Source organism: Dipodomys ordii, unplaced genomic scaffold (genome assembly GCF_000151885.1).
Source record: "Dipodomys ordii isolate 6190 unplaced genomic scaffold, Dord_2.0 Scaffold50, whole genome shotgun sequence".
Taxonomy (NCBI): domain Eukaryota; kingdom Metazoa; phylum Chordata; class Mammalia; order Rodentia; family Heteromyidae; genus Dipodomys; species Dipodomys ordii.
In genome coordinates this window covers 9,430,300-9,449,785 of record NW_012267266.1, presented here as the reverse complement: position 1 = coordinate 9,449,785, position 19,486 = coordinate 9,430,300, and the positions used below count along the sequence as shown (strand labels likewise).

The 19,486-nt window shown below is 36.3% G+C and overlaps 1 protein-coding gene across 1 annotated transcript in view; it reads right to left on the bottom strand.

The window, feature by feature from the left end:
- Window positions 1-19,486, bottom strand: part of Fbxl17 (F-box and leucine-rich repeat protein 17) — a gene marked incomplete at its 5' end in the record, with an annotated part of 467,949 nt that overhangs the window by 315,232 nt on the left and 133,231 nt on the right. The window lies entirely within an intron of this gene.

Below are 19,486 nucleotides of genomic sequence, written 5' to 3'. Positions count from 1 at the left end.
ATTATCTAACTACTGTAGAAATTGTTTAGTGTTATGAAAAGTTCTACAATTTGTAAATTATTCACTTTCAAATGTTTATTTTAATGATCATATCCCTACTTACTTTTATATAGATTACCGTCCTTCCTCCCCTACTCTCTGTTTTTTGTGCTGGTATAGGGGTTTGTGCTGGTATAGGGGTTTGGAGTAAAAGATTTTGCATTCTCACTTGGCTTTTCTGCTCTATCACTCGAGCCACACTTCCAGTTCCAGCTTTTTACTGGTTAACTGGATGGAGATTAGAGTCTCAGATTTCTTTACCCCAGATGGCTTGGAACCTGGGTTCTCACGTCTCAACTTCTCAAGTACCTAGAGTTATTGGCATGTGTCCTGCTTGAGTTTTTGTGTGTGCATGTTTTTGTTTTTGTTGTTTTATCAGAGACAGCTTGGTGATATTTTATCAATGCTCTCAAAATTATTTTATTATGGGCATATATTTTACCATGAAATCATATAAAGCATTAAAGAAGAAAGATTTTTTTATTCTAGGTCCCACATTCCTTATTTCTTCATTTTCTTTCAATCTGCCCTGATGATTTCTATCTTCCCTAATGTTTAGGCTCCAAAAGCAATGATATTATTTTCATAAAAGTGACAGATCTCAACTATGCTTTTCAAATAGGAACACTGGCAAATAAATTATTTTTGCTTCACTATAGGAAAAGAATTAGTCTGGAGGAGTATGTTATATTAAATAATACTCTACAATCCAGCAAAATCTATCTATGTCCTAAGAGATTACCTTGCAAGACAGAAAGAATTGCACAGATATGATTAAAGTTTCAGATCTGGAGATGGAGATCATTCCAAATTATCCAAATAGGTCCAATCAATAAGAAGACTTTATCCAAGTAAAACCAGAGAAGTGATGGATGATCCACTTGAATCATGAGGAAGATTCAACCTGCCTTTTACAATCATCAGATATATAGAAGAGGGACCAAGGTCCTAAAGATCTAGTAATGAGCACTGGTTGATAGTAAATAAGAAATAAGGACCTATAACATTAAAGAACTTAGTTAAGTGAATAACCTGAAGGAGAAAATAAAAGAGAGAGAGAGAGAGAGAGAAAAGATTCTTTCTTGAACTTCCAGAAACAACAATCCAGCCAGCACCTCAACTATAGTTTGGTGAAATTTGTGTCAGACAGACTTGGATATCTAAATCAGTGAAATGATAAATCACTGAGATGTTGTGATCTGCTAAAGGAATAAAAAATACATTACAAAAACAACTGGAAGACAGGAAACGGCATATCCAGAACCTTGTGGGATCTCTCTGAAAACTGGTCTGACATTTCTATTCTACTTCAGCCCACCGACTTGTAGGTACAGCCCAACTGACAAAAGCCTCAGAGCAGTGAACAGCTACCTACATCTGCTCAACTTGAATCCCAAAAGAAAAGCAAACCCTGAAATCTCTATTGTAAATGTGCTGCCCAGAATGATATATACACTGCAGCACTGAATACTTCAGATTTGACTGGTTTGACAGGGGATGTAAGTCTCAATTTTAGTTTGATTTAAATTTCTTCATGTTTAGTTTTGGTACCTGTGTCAAGTGGTAGCTACACTAGTCATTGGAGGACTGAGAGACAAATCTGCCACACACCCAAACCCTCTTTATACCTCAACTCAAAAAAGAAAAACTGTACAGATACGAGATCCTACTCACTGCTCTGTGCAGTGTGGTGCAGAAGTGTGAAGAGAAATAGATACAGCCAAGCTATAAATTTAAAGAAAGTCCACAATAATAAGATTTTTAATTGAGACAACATGCTTCTGAAGTGACTTCTTCCAAGGATTAAATTCCGACCTTTTCTAAAAAGAGACAAAGCTGGTCAAAGTGACTACAGTCTATAACTCTAGTTAGTTACTTGGGAAGCAAAAGTTCAGGCAATCACAGTTCAAGATCAGCCTAGTCATAAAAGTTTAAAGGACTCCAACTCAATTAATAGTTGTTATTCCAAGCTACAGGGAAAGCTCAATGGCTAGGTACAGTGGCACACACCTTTGATCCCCACAAAATGGGGAAGCACAAATAGGAAGATATCAATCTGAGTTAGCCTGGACAAAAAGTGAAAATAACTGATGCAAATGGGAGTAATGGAGTTAACTCAGATAGTAAAGTGTCTTCTTACCAAGCATGAGGTCCTGAATTCTAACCCCAGTATGAGAGGGGAGAAGGAGAGAGACAGAAATAAACAGATAGATTGACAGATAGTCAGACAGAGTATAAATAAGCTAAGTAGCATTAGGAAAAACTCTGTATTAGTTTCTTAGGTTAGAAAATGTTTGCACAGCTCCTTGCTTTGCTCAATTCATATTGGAAACATGCTTCCATATGTATTTTTTTAAGCATAGATGTCTTTTCATTTTGCTCACAGTTTTATTTTCTACAAGGTTTGGCTCTAAGGCTAGAGAAGTGATTACCACCATTTCACAAGTCACATTTTCTTCCTCCTGATAGGGCAGCAATGAACTTATATGTGTCAAGGATCTAAGTTAAATTGTATATTTCCTCTGCTGAATTTTCTTTCATATTCCTTTTACTAAATTTTTCTCAGTAATGCTCCAGATACTTTTATCTTCCAACTAAAAATGTTCGTTTAAAATAAAAACACACACACATTATTTGTACAGTTACCAAAAACATCTAGCAAGGGCATTTTTTTTAAATCTCCACACCCAAAAAGTTTTTATCACTGCTGGAGAGGTACTCTTCGGGTAACATGCAAACAACCATGCAGCTTCTTTAAACTGAATAGTTGGACAACTCCTGGCTCATGTCCTCATAGCAGCCCCATTCTGACACCACAGCAAAGTCAGAAATAAATATATCAAATGGACCCACAGGACTTTCTGGAAAAGTACTGCATGACTATTAAACCCTAAGTATTAAGGATTAATGGTGCTGTTGTTTATCGAAGTATAAGTGTGAACTAACTATTCAATACTGTCTGGCACAATATACATGCAGTCCCACCTTATTTTCCCAAGTAGCCTTTGTGATAGGCCCCTAGCAAACCGGAAATTCATAAAAATTTGATCTGGCCACATAAATAGCCCATGTTTTGGTATGTTTTGGTATCTAGTGCAAAGGTTCTATGTAAATTCCAATATAGGTCTTAGCTTCCATCACAGGAATGTGTTCACAACAATGTAAATGTACCTAATATACAATTTTAAATTGTTAAAACAGTAAATATACATCTTACCACAATAACCAAAACATCACTTCATTAACCTAAGTGAAAGCACACAAGAAAATTTTAACTTGTTTGTACCAGTTGAGTCATTTATGGAAGAAAATTGAGGATCTGAGGCTGAAATAACTTGTTAAAAGAGTGAGTAATAGGAGGAGAGTTCTTTTTTATGTTTTTTATTGTAAAGATACTGTACAGAGGGGTTACAGTTACATGAGTAAGGTAATGAGTACATTTCCTATTGAACATTGTTATCTCCTCCTTTGTTTTTCCTCTACCATCCCTCCCTCCCCACTCCTCAGCTCCTCCCCGCTCCAAGTTGTAAAATTTGTTTTCAACATAGTGTCTTACACATCTCATTGTTACAATGGGTCAACCTGTACTCTTGTTTCAGCATTTTGTTATTTCCCTTCCCCTCCCCAAATTAGAAAAATGTATATACAAGATGCAGGGCACCAGAATCAAATACAGTGAAAACAGGAGTTGTATCATAGGGGAAGAACATATAAGAGAATCAAAAAATTCAGATAGTACATTTTACATGTTAAAAAAACAATAGCAAGAAAGAAAAAACCACTTGTGTCCCGTCTAGGGGTTTATTTCACTTAACATCATCTTATACAGTCATATGTACATAGCTTTTGACCTTTTCTGCTTGTCCTAGACTTATACTAGTTATTGCAAATAAGGGAAACCATGAGACCTATGTTTCTTTGGGCCTGGCTTACTTCACTTAATATAATTTTTTTCAAGTCTTTTCATTTCCTAACAAATGGGGCAATGTCATTCTTTCTGATGGGGGCATTAAATACCACATTTTCTTGATTCATTCATCTACTGAGGGGCATCTGGGTTGGTTTCATATCTTAGCTATGGTAAATAATGCTGCAATAAACATAGTTGTGCTGGTAACTTTAGTATGGCCTTGTTTGTGATCATTTGGGTAAATACCCAAAAGTGGGATTGCTGGGTCATAGGGGAGCTCTATGTGGAGTCTTTTGAGGAACCTCCATACTGCTTTCCAAAGTAATTGAACAAGTTTACACTCCCACCAACAATGCAATAGGGTTATGGGGAGAAAGTTCTTACCAAACCAAAATTATTTTACAGGCTTAAAAATTCTAAAGATATCTTTCTAGAACTAATCTACAGCAAGAAGTAGCAATCCAATAACTACTGGTAATTCAATAACTATATTTATTTGGGATAACACTCTTATGTTTTGTTGACCCTGTAATATTGAGAAACCCTATCCATAGATCGACTTATTGCAGTGTGGGTCAGATGGTGACATCAGACCATGTGTGGCTGTCAGTGCATCCATTATTCATTCATGGAACATGTTGGTTTGTTTGTTTGTTTTGGCAGTAGAAAAATGCATACACACATGAGGAAAAAAGTTTGCTTTGGCTGTCATATCCCAGGATTCTTGCTTGGCTCTTAATGAATATTTATTTGATCACTGCGATTCATTAGAGCTGACAGTCATTGACTATTTCACATGGCCTTCTCTATGACCATTCCCACTGGCAGTTCCAGTAGGATTTCCCAGAAGCCAACATCTTTATAAGACACACACCCAGCACCAATCTGTGATGTGTCATTTTTATTCAAAACTCCATTTTTATTCAAAGCCCGGCTAAATTCATCACATTCGTTCCTCTGTTGTGGGAATATCATAATACTGCCCTCCAGTGTTTCATAAAGACCTACCTCAAATAAGCCATCACCATCTCAAACAGATAATTACATTTAAGAAACTGACATTTTAATTAAGCTTCCTATCCTTGTAATTCACTGGTAGTCTTGGATTATACAAATTACAAAGGATCTGAAAAAGCAAAGCCTTGTATCAAGATCTGATTGTTTCACTCTAATTTTCAAACATTTAGGTTTCGAAGAAACCTAAATCAGAATGTAGAATATAAGCAACTTTCAATTCATTACTACTTTTCTTGGTAAGAGATGTAACTTTTAGACATTTAGAGAATAAAATTAAATCAATGATTGGCATAGTTGTTTATGTACCTAAATAAAATGACATGTTTAAATTATAGCTAAAAGCAGGGCATGGATGGCTCGTACCTATAATCCTATTAACTCAGAAGGCTGAGATCTGAAGACTATAACTCAAAACTAGCCCAATGGGAAAAGGAAAGTCTATGAGACTATTATCTCCAATTAGCTACCAAAAAAAGCTGGAAGTAGAGCTGTGGCTCGGGTAGTAAAGCTACAGCTTTGAGTGAAAGCTAAGGGACAGTGCCCAGAACCTGAGTTCAAGCCTCAGTAAAAACATAAAAACAGGCACATGTGCGTGCTTGCGTGCGCAAGCGCACGTACGTGTACACACACACACACACACACACACACACACAGACAAATATTACCTAGGAGAAACAGACTTGGAGGGCTAATGAACTACTTTCCACTCATACATTTTTGTGTAGATTTAGTTCATTAATTTTTGTTACCTGTTACTCTTTTCATTAAAAATCTTTTTTCCTCTCAGTCCTGGGGCTTGAACTCAGGGCCTGGACGCTGTGGCTGAGCTGCTTTTGCTCAATGCTGACACTCTGCCACTTAAACCACAGCACCACCTCTGGCTTTTTCTGTTTATGTGGTACTGAGGAATCGAACCCAGGGCTTCATGCATGCCAGGCAAGCATTCGACAACTAAGCCACATTCCCAACCCTAAAGTACTTTGAAAGTTTAAGATTTGAAGGCTGGATGCTTGGTGATTCATGACTTTAATACTGGTTATTAAGGAGGCTGAGACCGGTTCAAAGCCAGTCCCAGCAATAAAGTGCGTGAGACACTTACCTCCAATTAATTACCAAAAAAACAGAAGCAGAGCTGTGGCTCAAAGTGGTAGAGCTCTAATCTTGAGCATAAAAGCTCAGGGAAGCACCAAGGCCCTAGAGTTCAAGCCCCACAACCAATAAAAGAAAAAGAATATTGGGGTCAGGTGTGGTGGTTAACACATAATTTCAACTACTTGGGAGGCAGAGATCAAGAAGATTGTAATTTTAGGCCAGCCTGGAGTGAAAAATGGGAGATCGCATCTTGAAAATAACCTCAGGTAAAAAGAGATGAGGTAAAAAGGGATCAAATGATATGAGCGCCTGCCTAGCAGGCAGGAGAGCCCCTTAATTCAAACAACAGTTACCACCAAAAAAAAAAAAGAAAGAAAGAAAGAAAGAAATGTAATGAAAACTGGGGTTGAGAGAAAACAGCAACAACAACTCAAAGAGAAAGGAAGGGAAATTACAGCACGGATCTTGAAGAAGAAAATTTAGAAAATGAGAAACTGAGAGTGCTGGCAATAGAATGGCCTAAGAGAAAACCAGTTTCTGCCTAAATGTACAAGAAGCTTGGACAAGGTCAGTAATTTTAAGAATTTGCTACCTAAACTTAGGGAAGAACATGGCTTAGTATGAGGGGAAATAAAGAGTGTCCTCTATTCATCAACTAGACTAAAGAGTGTCCTCTATTCATCAACTAGACTACAATCACAGCTTAGTTAAGGATGGTACACTATTATAGAGGAATAAGAAGCTAAATAAGCTACATTTAGGACATTAAACATATCTTGTCCATTATATCACAGAACTTTGAATATCAGTTTCTCAACTGCAACTGGAAGGCTTTTAAATTGCCCTAAAGTATGATAGAAACAATAAAAACCACTCATTCTAACAATGAGAACTGGACTTGAAGAAATGGTCTCTGTAGGCTTTTGTTGTCTCTTGTTTTGTGCTGTTTTTCTGTTTTATTTTTTCAGTAATAAAAGGGTTTTTTTAATTTTTTATTGTAAAGATACTGTACAGAGGGGTTCCAGTTACATGAACAACGTAATGATTACATTTCCTATCAAGCATTGTTATCCCCCTTCAAGGTCTTGTTTATTAGACAAATGATCTAGACCTGAGCCACACTTCTAGTCCTTTTTTGTGTATTAGTTATTTTTCAGAAAAAGAATCTGCATTTTTTTGTTTGGTCGGTCCTGGGGCTTGAACTCATGGCTTGGGTGCTTGTCCCTGACCTCTTTTTACACAAGGCTAGAAATGAACCACCTTGAGCCACAGCTCTACATCCAGTTTCTAAATGGTTAACTGGAGATAAGAGTCTCAAGGGGACTTTTCTGCCTGGGCTGTCTTGCAACTGCGATCCTCAGCTCTCAGCCTCCTGAAAAGCTATATTACTGGTGTAAGCTATTATTACTGGGCACTTAGCAAGAATCTGCTTTTTTTTTTTTTAATTTGCTTGAATCCAGTCTCAAACTGCAATACTCCTACTTACCCCTCCTCTATGGCTGGATTACAGGCAAGATTTTTATCTACAATTAATCACAAAAATGCCAGAAGTACAGCTGTGGCTCAAGTGGCTCAAACCTTGAACAACAAAGTGCTCAGGGACGTGCCCTGAGTTCAAGCACCAGGATCAGCAAGGAAAAAAAAAAAAGAATGACAATATTATTTGTGTAGTCATGTAGTTCCTTACCTACTCACTGGGCACCTGTTACATACAAGAAACTATTCTAGCTGCAACAGAATCGACAAAAATCCCTGTATACAGAATGTTCATATTACTAGCCAGTAAGCAAGTGAGCAAAGTTCACTTCAAAAGTTTCTCCATGGTAAATACATATTAAGAAAAATTAGGCAAGGCAAGATGGATGGAAAAGAGAGAGAGAAGGGAGATGGAGTGTAATTTTAAATAGATGGCCAAGAATGCTTTCACTGAAGATTAAGGAACAAATAAAATCATGCTGAATTCTGGATATAAGTGCACAGCACAAGTCACCTGAAATGGAAACTGGTCTTAGCGTTTGAGAAGGCCAGGAAGCAGCTAGTAATGCCAGAGCCAAGTGAACAGAAAGGACACTAGCAGAGACATGGCAAAAGAGGTAAACAAAGCAACAGAGGTAATGCAGACTACAATAGTATTGTGCCACAGTAAATATTCTACATTTTGCTGTGAGGAATTTTAGAAGCCATCAAAGGTTCCTAAATAGAAATATGTCATGTTTATAATAGCAATAGTGTCCAAAACCATGTGAGGTGGGGTATTTACAAGGTGCAATCAATATATAATGCAGCCTTCCCAGTCCAAGCAGACATCTTTAGTGAAGTCCCCAGATACCCACAGACAAGGCTGGGGACTGTGCTCTCTGTGTATCCACTAACACTGCTCATCCTTCCACAAATGCTAACCATGATGCTTCAAAAATTTGATTTAAGTCGAAGACAATCGACTTCAGGACATACCAGGTCTTATTGATCTTTATGTCTCAATATTAGGTATTATGTCTCAATCAAGGGTATTTAATACTTTTTACTAAATTTGACATCAGGATCAAAACTATATGGATAACTTCTTTCAGTAAAGTTTCAAGAAAGCTGATCTTCAAATTTCTAACTATATCAAGTACAGGTTCTACAATTCTGCTGTTAAAGGATTTTAAAAGTTCTCTTGGAATACGAGATTTACTAATATGTAAACATTAACTAATTTAAAAATTATCATGCCATACAACTAGTGGCCATTTGAGAATAAGCAGCAAAACAACTTCTCTACCAACATATTTGTTTTTAAAGTGCAGAACACTCAAAAAAGAAAAGAAAAAAAGACTCTGTAAGTTGTCAGAGTTGTGATGTGTTGGCAAGAATTCTGAGAAGTTCACCATCATTTTCATCATTGTCTACTGCAGCAGAAAAGTGCACTTGTTAACTGGATTTTTGCTTCTTAGAATACCAATTCAAAAAGTATACTCCTCTTTCACTCTGGCAGGCAGTATAGTCCTAATTGACTTTCTTCTATGACTTTTCACCAAATCCTTTGCTTTTCTTTGGATAAGATTTCTACAGCTCCGAATGAACTACAAACAGCACTTAAAGTTAGCAGCACGAAACAGCCCTGTCACTTTTTTCGCAGCAGGAGCTAAGAATGAGAATTTCTCTTTAATTATAAAATAAAATGTTCACACTGTTTCACTTAAATAAGAAAAAAATCAAAGCCTAAGTAAATGAAGGGGAAATTAAGTTAAATGAAAGGAAGGAGAGATTGCTTCATCTAATTAGATTAGCTGTATGTTTCTTTTATTTCCTCATTCCAGGTTTGTAACGATACCAAAAATAAAAAAAAAAAAAGGAAAAAAGAAGTTAAAGAGACAGTTCATGGAATGTACTAATTGCCATCATTTACATCCAGATGTCATACTTCAATAAGTCAAAAATCTTGAAAATATATTCTAAATAAAAGTTTGTAACTTTATTTTTTAAGTATCAAAATGCCACTAATCCAAGACAAAAGTTGAGGATACCCAAGACAATAGCTTATACCTTGGCATCAAAATTTGACATTGTCAAATTGTGAAGTCATTTTATTGTTTTCTAAATGTGTGAAGCTGGAAGAGAAAGGAATGGCATTAATGATTTTAAATTTTAAGAATATTCTGGCATATATTTTTATTTTCTGCCATTCCAAAAATGTTAGGCACATGCTACATCTCTGAAACAATACCACAAGAAAATAATTTGATTTATTTCTTTTTTGTATCTTTTTTTTTTGTCGGTCGTGGGGCTTGAACTCTGGGCCTGGGCGCTGTCCCTCAGCTCTTCAGCTCAAGGCGAGCGCTCTACCACTTGAGCTACAGCGCCACTTCCGGTTTTCTGGTGGTTTATTGGAGATAGGAGTCTCACGGTCTCTCTTGCCCAGGCTGGCTTTGAACCGTGATCCTAGATCTCAGCCTCCTGAGTAGCTAGGATTACAGGCGTGAGCCACCAGCACCCGGCTCCTTTTTGTATCTTTTTTCGATCGGTCATGGGGCTTGAACTCTGAGCCTGTTGCTTTTTCTTTCTTCTTGGTTTGTAATGAACAATTGGCACTCACCTTCACTCAAAAATCTTAAGTCTTATATTCTCATTTATGTGTCTCAGCCTAAAACCAAAGCTCAACAAAAAAAAGTATCTACATCTTACTTTCAGAAATTAGTCTTCCTACCATGAACAGCTACAGCTTATAAGCGTATTTAAGCATCATCCATCATTTCAGCTGAATACTTATATAGAGAGCTGAGCTACTCACTTCCCACATTGGGCTATTCATGCCACCAGAAAAACACTCCCCAATATTAACCTTGCCCCAAATTGCCAACGAAAGCAATACATCTGATGCCAATCATCTAAAAATGAACCAATCAATTCGCCATATTGATGAGAAAGGAGTCACAGAATCTGCACCTGCAACAAATCACAGTGCAGATTTATATTAAAAAATCATTTATTTCACCATTTTCAGCTTTGTCTGAGTTAATTATTCATGGTTATTACCCAAGTGCCTCCATGAATATGGAAAGACTAGTAGTCTTTCCAGGTAGCAAAACTCAAATGTTAAAATAGTAAAAATTTTGGCAGAGATGAGGGGAAGTACTGGGGCTTGAACTCAGGTATTCCTACTTGCTGGGTCTCCTGCCTAAGGCACCATATTCTAGTTGATTTTTCTCTGATTATTTTTTTATATATGGTCTCAATTTTTACCCATGCTTCTGAACTCCAATTCTCCTATTTACAATTCCTTCTATATCTGGGATGGGCTCAGGCACTAAGCCCAGCTTTTTCTATTGATATGGGGTCTGGAACAGCAATCCTCTTGACATGAGCTTCCTTTATAGTTTGGATAATGGGCAAACACCATTGCATACAGTATTTCCTGTTGAGACTAACTTGAGGACTTACTTTCTGCATTAGCTAGCTTCAAATCTTGATCCTTTCCATCTCAACCTCCCAAGTAGATAGGTGTGAGCTACCAGAACTGGCAAGAGTCAACTTTTTTAAAACATCTTTAAGTAGTTGTACAAAAGGGTTTCAACTCTACATGTCAGTTCATAGTACAATGTATCTTAATCAATGCTATCATTCTCCCCTATCCCAACCCCACTCCTTTCTCTTCCTGATTCCATTTTCACATATATACATTGAATATCATAACTTTCATCTACCCTTCCTCTCATTGTTTGTTCTTCCTTTTGACCTCCCAACCCCAAACAACACTGTTAAGTGCTAGAAGAGTTAAAAATATAGCTTAAAGACTATTCCACAGGTAGTAAGTCACTAATCTAGCCTGTAGTTTTCTTTGATACTGAATAATGTAGAAAATGAAATTATATTACCATTAAAGTAAATAATAGAATTTTTTTCAAAATGAGCAGCAAAAGTATCTACCTTTTATTTATATATTAAAACACTACACTCTGATATAGAATTGTTTCTGTAATCTTATTTTCTCAACTAGTGTTTTCCATCCTTTAGTTCAAAACCTTCAAATAATTTCAGTAAGATTAAAATAACAATATTAAAAGCACATCTAAGGTAAAATTTTATAAATGTACTATTTCCCTAAATATGAATTTTAGGCCAATTATACCTTCTCATATGAGTAAAAAGCCTAACAAAGATTTTGAAAACTAAAATAAAAATACTGATAAGATGTAATGTTATTTGTATCTCCCAAATATTACTAAAATAAAACCAGTAACTTTTATAACTACTTTGTGATCATGGACTAGTTTACTCACTTTACATTTGCTTCCCTGGATTGACATTATAGATTATAGAAAGAAAAAAAAATTTCAATTTTGTCCTTACTAGGAGCATATGCTATTATCTTTCTGTAATTTAAAAGCTAGCCCTCTGTCCTATGCTCGGCATTCACCATGGCCTTGTAGCTTCTCTGAATTGTGATACAAGCTAGCCTGTCTTTATCTCTCTAGATAATAGCTTATCTAGATTCAACACAGCATTATAAGTAGTAGTGATCTAAGGCAAGATTAAGTCTAATATAAATTTGATATCTAATCGTCTATTTTGTGTATTGTTTCAAACTGTAACAAGACTCCCTGAAAGAAAATAAAATTGGATCTATTCTCTTAAAATGTGATCTCATGGAAGAAATCTAGAATCATGCAGAAAGGAATAAGGTATCTACCAATCAAACACTAATTAGGAAAAGTCATACTATGGAGGTTAAATCACATAAATTTCTCTGAGGGAAATGGCAATTCTGATGAAGAGAAGCCAAAAAGACAACCTATATTTTGTAGCATAAGCCAAATCCAAGATCAGGAAGTCACTAACACCTCAAAGCTGGAAGTGTCAAAAGGAAGAATCACTGTTATAGAAACCTACAGGCCACACACACAGTCAAACAACATAAGCTGGAGTTATAGAACCTGGACCAGTCTAGGGCTGAAGTCTTGAAAGAGAAAGAGTAGTTAACAGCAACATCATCTAAGACAAAATGTTGTGCATCTGTTCTTTTCTCCTCTCCTCCCTCTCTGTCTTTTACTATCCTGTCCCCTACTAAATGAAGACTGCACAGTGAAGTCCCCTATAAAACATAGCTATAGAAGTGCATGCTTAGAAAGAAGCAAGATCCTGAGAAGATTCTGAAAAAAAAAAGGCATAGGAGCAGCATAAAGAAAGGAGACGGAATATGAGTTTCCAACAATGAAAAGAAGCTTAGTCCATCTGATAGTAGTCCTTTACAACTCAAAAACAGGAATAATTGCAAGAGTATTATTGTACCTTACCTAGATACCCAGAGTGCTGACCAAGTTTGTGTTCTTCTTTCAGCCAGATGAAAGCTGTAAACATTATTACTTGAGCAGCTTTCTCAGACAAAGGGGTATTTGTTTCATTGTTAAAAATCCAAGATTGACAGCCAATTTCATGATGAAAAAGTACCTCTATTCAAACACAATAACCAACCATTACTTAGTGAATATAACAGACAAAGCTTCAGTGAGAAGCTTTTTCTGCAAAAATCATTGATGGTCAATCATCTCCACAGGGATACAATCAAGTGAAGAGAAATCTACAGTGGAGGAAGTTGCTGTGTTCCTAAAGATTTTGTAAATACACTGTTATCAACAGCTTTTGTGCAAATGCCCGTGATACCTCTGGGTTGCAAAGCAAATATGTGAGGAACTCAATTGCCTTAGGACAATAATAGTGTCTATGGGACACTATTATTGGGTAAATGTGCTTGGAGAAGGAGAACTCAGAACCAAACCCTAATCCAAACATCACTGTGAAAAATAATGGACAATAATATGGAGCTCCAGGTTCTGGTTAAACATTGAGTTTCATGTTAAAAAATTCAGAACATCCTAATGTCTCATAAGTACCTTATCTTCCTATTAACAGAGAGTTACTATGGAAATAAATTAGCTATCTTTACAGAATGTAACTTAAAAAAAAAAGACATCTTTTTAATATCCAGGGGCCCCTTTAGAATCTTGTAGTATATTCTGGACCACCATTATAAACATCACACAATGTTAAAATTGTAAAGAATAATCTGAAACTTCAGATTCTCTATAACTGACAATTAGCACAGTCTATAAACTACATTGGAGTATGCATATGAACCCACACAGTATTGTGTACACGAGCACACACTTTCCCGTGACACATAAAGCCTTCCAGGTGCAGGAAAAATGGTGTTTAAACTTGAGATAGTTAAATTAACATCACGTATAGAATACCATAAATTAAGTGTTCAAAAGCATTAAGTGTGCCAGGCACCAGTAGCTCACACCTATAATCCTCAGGAGGCTGAAATCTGAAGATCCTGGTTCAAACCCAGCAGGCAGGAAAGGTCATAAAACTCTTATCTCCAATAAACCACCAGAAAACTGGAAGTGGCACTATGTCTCAAGTGGTAGAGCCCTGGGCCTTGACCCGAAGAGCTCAGGGACAGTGCTCAGGCTCAGAGTTCAAGCCCCACGACCAACTAAAAAAAAAAAAAATTAAGTGTATATGTTTTAATCAATTTTGTGTTTAACTCAATTCTAATTAATTCTATAATTGTCCATTACTTTAAAGTACTGTTTATTTACTTTTTTCTCGGTAGTATATTTCCTCACTTATTAATTCATTCCAATTAAGCTTCAAATCTCATTTCACATTCTGTAACACTGATCTTGAAATGGATCCCTTTTCATTTTTATTACTACTGCTTTATAAATCACAAGACTGCATGGAATCAAATAAAATTCCCATCACAAAAATAATATGAATGAATTTGAAAGTATTAAAAAATGTGAATGTACCACTAAAAATATCATTCTTAGGTAAAGACCGACCTCATGTGTTTGAGATCAGAAAAAAGTAAAGCTGAAGTCCTTTTCTAGAAAATTATTGGCAACATTAATTCCAATTTATAAATGTGTGATTAAAAACTGAAGGATCAAACTGAAGATAATACAAGCATAATGAAATAATATATAAAGTATAAAGCCAAAATCTAAGAAAGACCTTTGAGAAAAAACTGCAATCACTTATTTTATTTTATTTTATTTTTATCTTAAAGCCTGAAATACAGCCAGGTACTGGTAGCTCATGCTTGTAATCCTAACTACTCAGGAGACTTAGATGTGAAGATTGTGATTCAAAGCCAACCTAGGCTTTTAAGAAAGTCTGTGAGACTCCTATATTCAATTAACCACCAGAAAACCAGAAGTAGATCTGTGGTTCAAAAGGGTAGAGCATAGCACAAAGCTCTGGGACAGTAAACTGGCCTTGAGTTCAAATCTTACAACTAACCAAAAGAAAAAAAAAAAGACAAGCCTGAAGCAACCATTTTATCAAAGGAATGAAAGGAGAGGTGTCACAAAGAAAACTGTTTCTTAGAACTTTCACAAAATGAGTTGTTTGAAAGATGAATTTATTTATTTGACTCATGCCATATGGATATATCTTATTATTGCTACTGCTAACAAAAATATTGTATAAATAAATATTTATTATAGCCAGAGTAGAGTTACAAAATGTATAAGGAGTCACCTCATTGAGCAGGTATCACAACCTTAACATAGTGAAAACAATAATTTTGGTAAATTAATACAGTCTCCATAAACATTGTCTATATAAATCAAAATCAGCCTCACTAATTTGGGCAATAATATTAATGAGGTAAAACAGTATATACCTCTGGCTCAGTGGAATATTATAATATGAGTTGTTTATAGTGTGCTTTTTAAAACCTAAACAAATCATTAAATAACTCCTAAGAGGTCATCAGGAAAGGAAAAAGAATTTATAGGAAGAGAAAGCAAACATTGCTATTAATCTTAGAAAATTAGCCTTAGCATTCACACAGAAAAACAAGTCATAAAAACTTTTAAGATTTAGTTTATTAAGTTTTATTTTCATAAAAATGTTTATTATTGTACACATATGCAAAGATCAGTAGTTAGGTGGAACTTTTGTACATCACAATTAAATCATGTTTTTGAAAAGTTCAACTCCACTAAAAATACTATCCTCATTTAACAAATGAGGAAACCAAGGCAGAGAGATTATGTGATTTTTCCCAACCATACAATAAAGGACTCATACCATTAGCATTGTTGACACTAAAAGACATTTTACAGACATTTTAAAATTCTTAAGACAATTGAGATCATTAATTATGTAATGAATCATCACCTATACCCTTTATTAAGGTCATGCGCACTAGGGACTACTTCAGAGCTGGGTGAATTTTAAGAAAGTAGTTTCTACACCATACAAGTATTGTTCAAGCATCTATAATTTACCAGAAATGAAATGGCCAATTTATGACTGAATAGTAATAGCATCCCATAAGTAGCAAAATGTTATGTTCTTCTAGTAGAATGAGGCACTCTAACTCACTAGTTGTTTAGAAATTTAAAAAAGCAAGGAAGTTCATCTTTCATTCCTAGTCTGAGTAAACAAGAAAAGGAAGATGAAAATTGAGTTAGCTGCTTGAATGATCATTCTTTCAGTTACTTATGTTAAATTGACTGAAAAATCAATTTTGTTTTTCTTTAAAAACATTTTATATTTTCAACCATAAGCACTTTTAAAGTAAGTTTGTCTTTCAAAGTTTTAAGACGTGAATAGTCGAAAAGAAATATCAAAAGTTGAGTTTTTTGTTTTGCTGTGCACTCTCTTTTCTAAAATAACCAAAATTGTACCAATACTATACCTAACATAGCCCCAAAACTTAATTGATATTTAAAACATAAATAGCTGAAGCAAAAATAAAATTGTAACAACTGTTAACACCAGAATTAATATTAGTAACACTCACAAACTTAAAATATATCAACAATCTAAAAAAAAAAGACATACCTACCTCTAATTAGTGCTAAACATGAAATTTTCATACAGCCTATAATGAAATTTTAGTAGAAAAATATTTACTGCATACATTAATTCGTTTAGTGAGATGGTTTAATTTTAGCAGAATAAGACCAAAGGAAAACTCAAGTTTACAAAAAGATTCAATAGGTTGAGAAAGACCACAGGGAAGAGAAACAGAGGGAGGGATGAGAAAGCAGAAGGAAAAAAAAAAAGGAAAGGAAGAAGAAAGATAGTGAAAGAGATTTAAATATTTTTAATAAAAATTCTTCACTATCTTCCTTAATAATCACTTAAAATAGTCTTGACTAGCTGGGTGCTAGAAGCTCACGACTGTAATCTTAGCTACAGAAGGCTGAGATCTGAGGACTGTGGTTCAAAGCCAGCCATGGCAGGGAAGTCTAAGAGACTCTTATCTCTACTACAGAAACCAGAAGAAGAACTACAGCTCAAGAAGCTAAGGGACATGCCCAGGCCCTGAGTTCAAGCCCCAAGAGCAGCACGCTTGCACACACACTCACACTCACATACACACACACAAATAATCTTGACTATTGACTAATTTAAATCAATTCATAATGGTTGTTGTAACAATAAATTCATAATTTGGGCCATGTCTAAGGTATGTTTTCCATGTAAAAACAACTGTACATTTTTGACATTACAGACTCAACAAATTATTCAATTTATTTCTAAATCAGTATTATGTTTTTTGGGGTTTTTTTGTCGGTCGTGGAGCTTGAACTCTGGGCCTGGGCGCTATCCCTCAGCTCTTCAGCTCAAGGCAAGCGCTCTACCACTTGAGCTACAGCGCCACTTCCGGTTTTCTGGTGGTTTATTGGAGATAGGAGTCTCAGGGTCTCTCCTGCCGGGCTGGCTTTGAACCGCGATCCTCAGATCTCAGCCTCCTGAGTAGCTAGGATTACAGGCATGAGCCACCAGCGCCCGGCTGAATCAGTATTATGTTAATGCACACTATAGTTAATTAGTATCCTGAGCATTTTTCATGTTATATATTCTTTTTTTTTTTTTTTTGGGTCCGGTCATGGGGCCTGAACTCTGGGCCTGGGCGCTGTCCCTCAGCTCTTCAGCTCAAGGCTAGCACTCTACCACTTGAGCCACAGCACCACTTCCGGCTTTTTTCTTTTTGCTTATGTGGTGCTGAGGAATCGAACCCAGGGCCTTGAGCATGCAAGGCAAGTGCTCTACCACTGAGCCACCTTCCCAGCCCATGTTATATATTCTTTACACGTATAATACTAAACACTACAATTAGATTACCAGTTTCTTTTTACCTTTTGTTTTTTTTTTGGTCAGCTGTGGCTGCTTGAACTCAGGGTCTTGGTGTTGTCCCTGAGCTTTTTCACTCAAGGCTAGTGCTTTACCATTTTAAGCCCCAGCACCACTTCCTTATGTTAGATTAATATCAACAGTTTTAACTTTTTTTAATCCCCTACATTATTTTATTATGGAAATGTTCAAATATAAAAGTATTCTGGGGAGGGCTGGGAAGGTGGCTCAGTAGTACAGTGCTTGCCTTGCATGCCTGAGGCCCTGGGTTTAATTCCTCAGCACCACATAAGAAAAAAGCCAGAAGTGGCACTGTGGCTCAAGTGGTAGAGCGCTAGCCTTGAGCTGAAGAGCTGAGGAACAGCGCCCAGGCCCAGAGTTCAGGCCCCACGACCAGACCCAAAAAAAAAAAAACTATTCTGGGGAAAAAAAATCATATTAAATGAAGTAAGCCAGACCTAAAGAAACATAGGCTCCACAGTTTCCCTCATTTGTAATAATTATTAATATATTTCTAGGATAATTCTAGCAGAGGATCACACAACTATGTACATATAACCTTATAAAATGATGTTAATCAAATGATGTTAATCAAAATGAACTATAAGGTACAGAAGCAGAGGTTTTCTTTGTTTTGTTACTGTATGCAGTTATTTCTTTTTCTTTCATCTTTTTTCCCCTTTGGTTTACCCCTGTTGTCATTGTTTTTGATTTGGTACCCTTTGTCTTGTATATAAGTTCATCTGAGTTGTAGATGGGAAGGGAAATCACAGAAAGAGGAGGGACACTAAGGACAAAAGGTGAACCAATGCAACAGTGATACAAGACACTATTGGAAATGAACTTTACAACCTGGGGGAGGGTTAGTGGGGGTGAGGGGGAAGCAGGAGGAAACAAAGAAAAGGCTAACAATGTTCAACAAGAATTGTAGGAAGTGGCACTGTGGCTCAAGTGGTAGAGCTCTAGCCTTGAGCTGAAGAGCTGAGGGACAGAGCCCAGAGTTCAGGCCTCACGATTGAACCAAAAAAAAAAAGATAATTAAATAAAAAAAGAACTGTACTCATTTCCTATGTAACTCCTTTGCATATCACCTTTACAATAATAATTTTTAAAAAGGTATTGAAAACTGTAAAAACCTCAATAGCTTTCCTATAACCAAGCTGAATTATCAACACTTTAACTTACTTGTTTCCTTTAGTGGTCTCATTTTTTGTTAACGCCCTTGTAAACAATCTTATGTCTTCTCACCAATATTCAATTATGTATCCTTACTGTTAATGCTATTTAAAGCCCCATGCTAATGATTCACACCTGTAACCCTAGCAACTCAGGAAGCTGAGATTTGAGGATGGTGGTTTCAGCCTGGGCAGAAAAGTCCATGAGACTCTTTTTTTTTTTGGTCCGTACTGGGGCTTGAACTCTGGGCTTGGGCACTGTCCCTGCGCTCTTCAGCTCAAGGCGAGCACTCTACCGATAAAGCCACAGCACCACTTCCGGTTTTCTAGTGGTTTATTGGAGATAAGAGTCTCACGGAGTTTCCTGCCTGGGCTGGCTTTGAACCGTGATCCTCAGATCTCAGCCTCCTGAGTAGCTAGGATTACAGATGAGAGCCTCCGGCACCTGGCTTCTGTGATACTCTTATCCCCAATTAACCAGAAAAACCCAGAATTGGAGTTGTGGATCTAGTGTACAGCATCAGCCTTGAGCAAAAAAGCTAAAGGTCAGTGCCCTAGCCCTAGTACCAGCATTAAAAAAAAAAAAAGGAAGTTTAAAATATTGTAT